Source organism: Mugil cephalus, chromosome 15 (genome assembly GCF_022458985.1).
Source record: "Mugil cephalus isolate CIBA_MC_2020 chromosome 15, CIBA_Mcephalus_1.1, whole genome shotgun sequence".
Lineage (NCBI taxonomy): Eukaryota > Metazoa > Chordata > Actinopteri > Mugiliformes > Mugilidae > Mugil > Mugil cephalus.
This window is the reverse complement of record NC_061784.1, coordinates 1-11,392: the sequence shown is the minus strand read 5'-3', so window position 1 is coordinate 11,392 and position 11,392 is coordinate 1.

Below are 11,392 nucleotides of genomic sequence, written 5' to 3'. Positions count from 1 at the left end.
TCATGTGGTTAAAGGTACTATAAGCAAAAAACAGGTGTTTAGGTCTCATCAAGGTTGGAGCCGTTTCACTATATTAAGTTTTGTGGTGCATGATTGTCATTAAATCCACAATGTCAATGACATATAGAAAAAACGTGGATATATCTTCAAACTGAGTTTTGACTTCTGACCTGTCTGATAATGCAGGGAGAGATGTTTCCAAAACATTTTGTGGCCATGTCTGTGGGTGTTTCAGTCCATACGTTTGGTTTGCGTTGTGTTGTAGTCCTCAAGATACAGTGTATTAAGGTTAGATTTTACCAAAATGGAGCACACCTACTTCTGCTTGTGTATGACAAATAGTGCTGCTTTGGTGGGCTTCTTGAATCAATATTTAAGAATTCAGGAATTTCATGGGGTGGTTGTAGTTGCTAAATTTCAAGGAGTTTGTGTAACTCGGCCTGAACCAATATTAATTGGTTTGTGGGGCATATTAAAGTTGTTACGGAGTTAATGTTTCGTTTACTGTCAGTTTCTTTTACTGAACGTGTAATATAAAGCAAAATGCCATTGTGTTCATTGATACATTTCAGAGAGATGCTCCCAGCCGAATTCAAATTGTTTTTTGTCCCCCCAATGTTGTGGTATTGTGTTTGTAGATAAGTTGCAAGGTCAAAAGGTCTCTAAAGGGCCTTTTCACAGAGGTGAAGGAATGAGGAATATGTTCGACGTGATTGTATATGTTATCAATAATTTGGGGCTGGGCGATATGGCGTTAATTCAATGTCACAAAATATTGAGCAGTTTCTCCTCAATGGACGGATAAAGGATGAGATACGCCGGGAAATTAAAAAAGAATGAATAAAAAATATGATGTACGAATTCAACACATGATTGTTAATTACGGTGGTGGAAAAAGGTTAGATGTATTGCCACTGGCTTGTGACAACAGTGTTTTTGCACATTTTACGTTTTCTGAGCGTATCATCTGTTAAAACAAAAAATACTGCCACACGATGAAAATCGCATTTCTCTTTTGGATATGGGAGGTGACGTTTCTCGTGCAGTGTCACAAAGTGTCAGACTAGTGGAACTGAGTCATTTTGTGACTTATTGTGGTGAATGTGATGAAAAGCTCCTCCTATGTGACCTGTTATGCTCAGAATGGAACTGTTTCAGGACGCGGTTGCTCCAGAACTCAGGGCCCACCGTGGCCTGTTAGGCGAGAAAGGCGCACCTTTTCGGACCATTTTGTCGCCCTCTGCCGCCCTCTGCTGGAGCATGAAAATGTTGTTTCTCCTGCAATAAAGGCCTCCCTGTATCATTCAGCTTATTAGTGGTGGGAGCGGACTGTTCTCATGCCTGTCAGCTGAATATGAGTGTGGCTGGATGCCCGGGGTTTTAGTATTTTTACTTCTGAGCAAGACGCTTTCTCTCGCTGAGAGAAGTCGTTTTCTGCACTCAGACATGAAATGTTGTTTCTCCTGCAATAAAGGCCTCCCTGCTATCATTCAGGCTTTTGTGGTGGAGGTGACTGTATCTCATGCAGTACTGCTGATGATTGAGTGTGGGCTGGATGCCCGTTAGTAATTGTTACCCAGCTGTGCTAGAAACGCTTTCTCTCGCTGAAGATAAGTCGTTTTCTGCACAGAGTGTCACAAGTGTCAGTTTAGTGGAACTGAGCACCATTTGTGACTTGTGTGCTGAATGTGATGAAAAGCTCCTCTAGTGACTTGATATGCTCAGAATGACTGGTTCAGGCTCGCGGGTGCTCCAGTACACAGGGGCCCCTTCGTGGCCTGTTCGGCCGAGATAAGGGCCCAACCTGTTCCGTATTCAATTTTTCGCATCATGCCGCCCCTTGCTGGAGCATGAAAATGTTGTTTCTCCTGCAATAAAGGCCTCCTGCTATCATTCAGGCTTATTCGTCGGTGGGTGGTGACTGTTCTCATGCAGTACACTGAATATTGAGTGTGGGCTGGATGCCGTTAGTATTTTACCATCTGTGCAAAGAAACGCTTTCTCTCGCTGAGTGTTGTCGTTTTCTGCTCAGACATGAAACTGTTGTTTCTCCTGCAATAAAGGCCTCCCTGCTATCATTCAGGCTTATTCGTGGTGTGAGGTGACTGTTCTAATGCAGTACAGCTGAATATTGAGTGTGGGCTGGATGCCCATGTAGTATTTTTAACATCTGTGCCAAGAAAAGCTTTCTCTCGCTCAGATAAGTCGTTTTCTGCACAGAGTGTCACAAAGGGTCAGATTAGTGGAACTGAGTCTTTTTGTGGACTTATTGTGTGAAATTGGGATGAAAAGCACCTCCTAGTGACTTGTTATGCTCAGAATGGAATGTTTCAGCCGCATCGCGGTTGCTCCAGAAACACAGGGGCCCCACGTGCGCATGTTAGGCCGAGAAAGGCGCACTTTTTCCGGATCAATTTTTCGCCATCTGCCGCCCCTTGCTGGAGCATGGAAACTGTTGTTTCTCCTGCCAATAAAGTGCCTCCTGCTATCATTCAGCTTATTCGTTGGTGGGAGGTGACTGTTCTCATTGCAGTACAGCTGAAGATTGAGTGTGGGCTGGATGCCCGTTAGTATTTTTACCATCTGTGCATGAAACGCTTCTCACGCTGAGATTAAGTCGTTTTCTGCACGACATGAAAATGTTGTTTCTCCTGCAATAAAGCCTCCCTGCCTTTCATTCAGGCTTATTCGTTGGGGGGAGGTGACTGTTCTCATGGCAGTACAGCTGAATATTGAGTGTGGGCTGGATGCCCGTGTAGTTTTTTACCATCTGTGCAAGAAACGCTTTTCTCTCGCTGAGATAAGTCGTTTTCTGCACAGAGTGGTCACAAAGTGTCAGATTAGTGGAACTGAGCTCATTTTGTGGACTTATTGTGTGAATGTGATGAAAAGCACCTCCTAGTGACTTGTTTTGCTCAGAATGGACTGTTTCAGGCACGCGGTTTGCTCCAGAACACTGGGGCCCCACCGTGCGACTGTTAGGCCGAGAAAGGCGCAACTTTTCCGGATCAATTTCTCGCCATCTGCCGCCCCTCTGCTGGAGCATGAAAATGTTGTTTCTCCTGCAATAAAGGCCTCCCTGCTATCATTCAGGCTTGTCGAGGTGGGAGGTGATGTTTCATGCAGCACCAGCTGAATATTGTGTGTGGGCTGGAGGCCGTTAGTATTTTTACATCTGATGCAAGAAACGCTTTCTCTCGCTGAGATAAGTCGTTTTCGCACAGACATGAAAATGTTGTGTCTCTCACTGCAATAAAGGCCTCCCTGCTAGCATTCAGGCTTATTCGTGGTGGAGGTGACTGTTCTCATGCAGTACAGCTGTATATTTGAGTGTGGGGCTGGATGCCCGTAGTATTTTTACCATCTGTGCAAGAAACGCTTTCTCTCGCTGAGAGAAGTCGTTTTCTGCACAGACATTAAAATGTTGTTTCTCCTGCTCAAATAAAGGCCTCCCTGCTATCTTTCAGGCTTATTCGTGGTGGGAGGTGACTGTCTCATGCAGTACGCCTGAATATTGAGTGTGGGCTGGATGCCGGTTAGTATTTTTACCATCTGGGCAAGAAACGCTTTCTCTCGCTGAGATAAGTCGTTTTCTGCACAGAGTGTCTCAAAGTGTCCAGAATTAGTGGAACTGAGCTCATTTTGTGTCTTATTGTGCTGAATGTGATGAAAAGCACCTCCTAGTGACTTGTTATGCTCAGAATGACTGTTTCAGGCACGCGGTTTCTCCAGAACACAGGGGCCCCAACGTGCGCCTGTTAGGCCGAGAAAGGCGCACCTTTTCCGGATCAATTTCTCGCCATTCTGCCGCCCTCTGCTGGAGCATGAAAAATGTTGTTTCTCCTGCAATAATGGCCTCCCTGCTATCATTCTGGCTTATTCGTGGTGGGAGGTGACTGTTCTCATGCAGTACAGCTGAATATTGCGTGTGGGCTGGATGCCCGTTAGTATTTTTACCATCTGTGCAAGAAAAGCGTCTCTCGCTGAGATATAGTCGTTTTTCGTGACAGACATGAAAATGTTGTTGTTCCTGCCAATAAAGGCCTTCTGCTATCATTCAGGCTTATTCGTGGTGGGAGGTGACTGTTCTCATGCAGTACAGGCTGAATATTGAGTTGTGGGTGGATGCCCGTTGTATTTTTCTCCATCTGTGCAAGAACGCCTTTCTCTCGCTCAGATAAGTCGTTTTGCACAGAGTGTCACAAGTGTCAGGATTAGTGGAATGAGCGCATTTGTGACTTATTGTGCTGATGTGATGAAAAGCACTCCTAGTGACTTGTTATGCTCAGATGACTGTTTTCAGGCACGCGGATGCCTCCAGAAACACTGGGGCCCCCACGTGCGCTGTTAGGCCGAGAAAGGCGCAATTTTTCCGGCGCAATTTTTCGCCATCTGCCGCCCTCTGCTGGAGCATGAAAATGTTGTTTCTCTGCAATAGAGGCCTCCTTGCTATCATTCAGGCTTATCGTGGTGGGAGTGACTGGTCTCATGCAGTACAGGTGAATATTGAGTGTGGGCGGATGCCGTTAGTATTTGTACCATCTGTGCAAGATAAACGCTTTCTCTCGTGGAGAGAAGTCGTTTCTGCCAGAACATGATAAATGATGTTTCTCCTGCAAATAAAGGCCTCCCCTGCTATATTCAGGCATATTCGTGGTGGGAGGGTGGACTGTTCTAATTGCAGTACAGCTGAATAGTGAGGTGTGGGCTGGATTGCCCGTTAGTATTTTTACCTTCTGTGCAAGAAACCGCTTTCCTCTTGCTGAGATAAGTCGTTTTCTGCACAGGTGTCACAAAGTGTCAGATTAGTGGAACTGAGCTCATTTTGTGGACTTATTGTGCTGAATGTGATGAAAAGCATCTCTTTGTGACTTGTTATGCTCAGAATGACTGTTTCAGGCACGCGGTTGTCCAGAACTACAGGGGCCCCACCGTGCGCCTGTTAGGCGTGAAAAGGGGCGCACCTTTTCCGGATCAATTTCTCGCCATCTGCCGCCCCCTTGCTGGAGCATGAAAATGTTGTTTCTCCGGCAATAAAGGCCTCCCTGCTATCATTCAGGCTTATTCGAGGTGGGAGGTGACTGTTCTCATGCAGTACAGCTGAATATTGAGTGTGGGCTGGGATACCCGTTGTATTTTACCATCTGTGCAGAAACGCTTTCTCTCCGCTGAGAGAAGTCGTTTTTGCACAGACATGGAAAATGTTGTTTCTCCTGCAATAAAGGCCTCCCATGCTATCATCAGGCTTATTCGTGGTGGGAGGTGATGTTCTCATGCCGCTCAGGCTGAATAGTGAGTGTGGGTGGCTGCCCGTTGTATTTTTACCAGTCTGTGCAAGAAAACGCTTCTCGTCGCTGAGATAAGTAGTTTTCTGCACAGAGTGTTCCCAAAGTGTCAGATTAGTGGAACTGAGCTCATTTTGTGACTTATTGTGCTGAATGTGATGAAAAAGCACTCTAGTGACTTGTTATGCTCAGAATGACTGTTTTAGGCACGCGGTATTGCTCCAGAACACAGGGGCCCCTCCGTGCGCTGTTAGGCCGAGAATGGCCCACCTTTCCGGGATCAATTTTTTTCGCCATCTTGCCCGCCCTCTGTGGAGCATGAAAATGTTGTTTCTCCTGCAATAAAGGCCTCCCTGCTATCATTCAGGCTTATTCGTGGTGGGAGGTGACTGTTCTTCATGCTAGTACCAGAGATTATTGAGTGTGGGCTGGATGCCCGTTAGTAATTTTACCATCTGTGCAAGATAAAACGCTTTCTCTCGCTGAGATAAGTCGTTTTCTGCACGACATGAAAATGTTGTTTTCTCCTGCCAATAAAGGCCTTCCTGCTATCATTCAGGCTTAGTTTCGTGGTGGGAGGTGGCTGTTCTCCTGCAGTACAGCTGAATATTGAGTGTGGGGCTGGATGCCCGTTAGTCTTTTTACCATCTGTGCAAGAAACGCTTCTCTCGCTCAGATAAGTCGTTTTCTGCACAGTGTGTCACTAAAGTGTCAGATTGTGGAATCTGGAGCTATTTTGTGAACTTATTGTGCTGAATGTGATGAAAAGCACCTCCTAGTGACTTTTTATGCTCAGAATTACTGTTTCAGGCACGCGGTGGCTCCAGAAAACAGGGGCCCCACCGTGCGCATTGTTAGGCCGAGAAAGCGCACTTTTTCCAGTCAATTTTCGCCATCCTGCCGCCCTCTGCTTGGGAGCATGAAAAATGTTGTTTCTCCTGCAATAAGGCCTCCCTGCTATCATTCTCAGGCTTATTCGTGGTGGGAGGTGACTGTTTCATGCAGTACAGCTGAATATGGAGTGTGGGCCTGGTTGCCCGTTGTATTGTTACCATCTGTGCAAGAAACGCTTTCTCTCGATGAGAGAAGTCGTTTTCTGCACAGACATGAAAATGTTGTATATCCTGAAATAAAGGCTTTGCATCCCTGCTATCATTCAGGCTTATTCGTGGTGGGAGGTGATGTTCTCATGCGTACAGTGAATATTGAGTGTGGGCTGGATGCCCGTTAGTATTTTTACCATTGGCAAGAAACGCTTTCTCTCGCTGAGAATAAAGTCGTTTTTGCACAGAGTGTCACAATAGTGTCAGACTTAGTGGTACTGAGCTCATTTTGTGCTTATTGTTGCTGAATGGATGAAAGCATCTCCTTGTGGGACTTGGTATGCTCAGAATGACTGTTTCAGGCACGCGGTTGCTCCAGAACTCAGGGGCCCCAACCGTGCGCCTGTTAGCGAGGAAAGGCGACCTTTTCCGGATAAATTTCTCGCCATCTGCCGCCCCTCTGCTGGAGCATGAAATTGTTGTTTCTCCTGCAATAAAGGCCTTCCCTGCTCTCATTCAGGCTTATTTCGTGGTGGGAGGTGAACTTGTTTTCATGCAGTACAGCTGATATTGAGTGTGGGGCTGGATCCCCGGTAGTATTTTACTCTGTGCAAGAAACGCTTTCTCTCGCTGAGAGAAGTCGTTTTCTGCACAGACCATGGAAAATGTTGTTTCTCTGCTAATAAAGGCCTCCCTGCTATCATTCAGGCTTATTCGTGGTGGGAGGTGACTGTTCTCATGCAGCACAGCTGAATATTGAGTGTGGGCTGGATGCCCGTTAGTATTTTTACCATCTGTGCAAGAAACGCTTTCTCTCGCTGAGATAAGTCGTTTTCTGCACAGAGTGTCCCAAAGTGTCAGATTAGTGGAACTGAGCTCATTTTGTGTGACTTATTGTGCTGAATGTGATGAAAAAGCACCTCCTAGTGACTTGTTATGCTCAGAATGGACTGTTTCGGCACGCGGTTGCTCCAGAACACAGGGGCCCCACCGTTCGCCTGTTAGGCCTAGAAAGGCCCACCTTTTCCGGATCCAATTTTTCGCCATCTGCGCCCCTCTGCTGGCGGCATGAAAATGGTTGTTTCTCCTGCAATAAGGCCTCCCTTGCTATCATTCAGGCTTATTCCGGGTGGGGAGGTGGACTGTCTCATGCTGTACAGCTGAATAATGAGTGTGGGCTGGAAGGGATGCCCGATAGTTTTTTACCATCTGTGCAAGATAACGCTTTTCTCGCTGAGAGAAGTCGTTTTCTGCACAGACATGAAATTGTTGTTTCTCCTGCAATAAAGGCCTCCCTGCTATCATTCAGGTTATTCGTGGTGGGAGGTGATGGTCTCATGCAGTACGCTGAATATTGTGTGTGGGGCTGGATGCCCGTTAGTATTTTTACCATCTGTGCAAGAAACGCTTTCTCTCGCTCCGATAATCGTTTTCTGCACAGGAGTGTCACAAAGAGTCAGATTAGTGGGAACTGAGCTCATTTGTGATCTTATTGTGCTGAATGTGATGAAAGCACCTTCTAGTGGTCGTGTTATGCTCAGAATGACTGTTTCAGGACGCGGTTGCTCCTAGAACACAAGGGCCCACCGTGCGCATGTTAGGCCGGAAAGGCGCACTTTTTCGGATCAATTTTGTCGCCATCTGCCGCCCTCTGCTGGAGCATGAAAATGTTGTTTCTCCTGCAATAAGGCCTCCCTGTAATCATTCAGGCTTATATCGTGGTGGGAGGGGGGGCTGACTGTAGTCTTCCTGCAGTACAGCTGATATTGATGTGTGGGCTGGATGCCCGGTAGTATTTTTACCATCTTGTGCAGAAAACGCTTTCTCTCGCTGAGAGAGTCGTTTTCTGACAGACATGAAAATGTTGTTCTCTGCAATAAAAGGCATCCCTGCTATCATTCAGGACTGTTCGTGGTGGGAGTTGACTGTTCTTCATGCAGTACAGGCTGAATATTGAGTGTGGGCTGGTTGCCCGTGAAGTCTTTTTACCATCTGTGCAGAAACGCTTCTCTCGCTGAGATAAGTCGTTTTTCTGCACAGAGTGTCACAAAGTGTCAGGTTTAGTGAACTGAGCTCATTTTGTGACTTATTGTGCGGAATGTGATGAAAAGCATCTCCTATGAGACGAGTTATGCTCAGAATGACTGTTTCAGGCACGCGGTTTGCTCCAGAAACAGGGCCCCACGTGCGCTGTTAGGCCGAGAAAGGCGCACCTTTTCCGGGATCAATTTCTCGCCATTCTGCCCGCCCTCTGCTGCGCATGAAAAAATGTTGGTTTCTCTGCAATAAAGGCCTCCCTGCTATCATTCAGGCTTATTGTGGTGGGAGGTTGACTGTCTCATGCAGTACAGCTGAATATTGAGTGTGGGTGGATACCCGTTAGATTGTACCCATCTGTCAAGAAACGCTTTCTCTCGCTGAGAGAAGTCGTTTTCTGCACAGACATGAAATTGTTGTTTTCTCCTGCAATTAGGCCCTCCCGGCTATCATTCAGGCTAATTCGTGGTGGGGAGGTGATGTTCTCATGCAGCACAAGTGAATTATGTGTGTGGGCTGGATTGCCCGTTAGTTTTTTTACCATCTGTGCAAGAAACGCTTTCTCTCGCTGAGTTAAGTCGTTTTTCTGCACCGAGTGTTCCAAGTGTCAGTTTTGTGGAACTGAGCCTATTTTTTGTGAATTATTGTGCTGGAATGTGATGAAAAGCACCTCCCTAGTGACTTGTATGCTCAGAATGACTGTTTCAGGCACGCGGTTGCTCCAGAACTCAGGGGACCCACGTGCGCCTGTTAGGCCGAGAAAGGCCCCACCTTTTCCGGATCAATTTGTCGCCAATCTGCCGCCCCTCTGCTGAAGCATGAAAATGTTGTTTCTCCTGCAATAAAGGCTCCCTGCTATCATTCAGGATCATTCGTGGAGGGAGGTGACTGTTCTCATGCGTACAGCTGAATATTGAGTGGGGCGTGGATGCCGTTAGTATTTTACCATCTGTGCAAGAAAGCTTTCTCTCGCTGAGATTAAGTCGTTTTCTGCACAGACATTGAAAATGTTGGTTTCTCCTGCAATAAAGGCCTTCCTGCCTATCATTCAGGCTTAGTCGTGGTGGGAGGTGACTGTTCTAATTCAGTACAGCTGAATATTGAGTGTGGGCTGGTTGCCGTTAGTATTTTTTACCATCTGTGCAAGAAACGCTTTCTCTCGCTCAAGATAAGTCGTTTTCTTGCACAGAGTGTCACAAAGGGTCAGATTTAGTGGAACTGAGCTCATTTTGTGATCTTATTGTGCTGAATGTGATGAAAAGCAACCTCCTAGTGACTTGTATGCTCAGAATGACTGTTTCAGGCACGCGGTTGCTCCAGAACACAGGGGTGCCCCACCCGTGGCATGTTAGGCGAGAAAGGCGCACTTTGTCCGGATCAATTTTCGCAATCTGCCGCCCCTACTGCCGCCCCTCTGTGGAGCATGAAAATGTTGTTTCTACTGCAATAAAGGCCTCCCTGCTATCATTCAGCTATTCGTGGTGGGAGGTGACGGTTCTCATGCAGTACAGCTGATATTTGAGTTGGGCTGGATGCCCGTTAGTTTTTTACCATCTGTGCAAGAAAGCTTTCTCTCGCTGAGAGAAGTGTTTTCGGCACAGACATGAAAATGTTGTTTCTCCTGCAATAAAGCCTCCTGCTATCTTCAGGCTTTTTCGTGGTGGGAGGTGGTCTGTTCTCATTGCAGTACAGCTGAATTATTGAGTGTGGGGCTGGATGCCCGTTAGTATTTTTACATTGTGCAGAACACACGGCTTTCTCTCGCCTGAGATATGTCGTTTTCTGCACAGAGAGTCACAAAGTGTCAGACTAGTGGAACTGAGCTCATTTTGTGACTTATTGTGCTGAATGTGATGAAAAGCAACTCCTAGTGACTAGTTATGATCAGAATGACTGTTTAAGCACGCGGTTGCTCCAGAAAACACAGGGGCCCCACCGTGTCGCCGGTCTAGGCCGAGAAAAGGCGCACTTTTCCGGATCAATTCTCGCATCTGCCGCCCCTCTGCTGGAGCATGAAAAATGTTGTTTCTCCTGCCAATAAAGGCCTCCCTGTATCATTCAGGGCTTATTGTGGTGGGAGGTGACTGTTCTCATGCAGTACAGCTGAATATTGAGGTAGGCTGGATACCCGTTTGTATTTTACCATCTGTGCAAGAAAACGCTTTCTCTCGCATGAGAGAAGTCGTTTTCTGCACAGACATGAAAATGTTGTTTCTCATGCAATAAAGGCCTCCCTGCTATCATTCAGGCTTATTCGTGGTGGGAGGTGACTGTTCTCAGCAGCACAGCTGAATATTGCGTGTAGGGCTGGATGCCCGTTAGTATTTTTACCATCTGTGCAAAGAAACGCTTTCTCTCGCGAGATAAGTCGTTTTCTGCACAGAGTGTCCAAAGTGTCAGACTAGTGGAACTGAGCTCATTTGGTGACTTATTGTGCTGAATGTGATGAAAGACCTTCCTAGTGACTTGTTATGCTCAGAATGACTGTTTCAGGCACGGGATGCTCCAGAACCCAGGGGCCCCACGTGCGCCTGTTAGGCCGAGAAAGGCCCACCTTTCCGGATAATTTTTCGCATCGGCCGCCCTCTGCGGGAGCATGAAAATGTTGTTTCTCCTGCAATAAAGGCCTCCCTGCGATCATTCAGGCTTATTCGTGGTAGGGGAGGTGACTGTTCTCATGCAGTACAGCTGAATATTGAGTGTGGGCTTGGATGGCCCGTTTAGAATTTTTACCTCTGTGCCAAGAAACGCTTTCTCCGCTGAGAGAAGTCGTTTTCTGCACCGACATGAAATGTTGTTTATCCTGCAATAAGGCTCCCTGCTATCATTCAGGCTTATTCGTGGTGGGAGGTGACTGTTCTCAATCACTTACAACTGAATATTGAGTGTGGGAGCTGGGGAATGCCGTTAGTATTTTTACCATCTGTGCAAGAAACGGCATTTCTCTCGCTGAGATAAGTCGTTTTCTGCACAGTGTGTCACAAAGTGTCAGATAGTGGAACTTGAGCTTTTTTGTGACTTATGGTG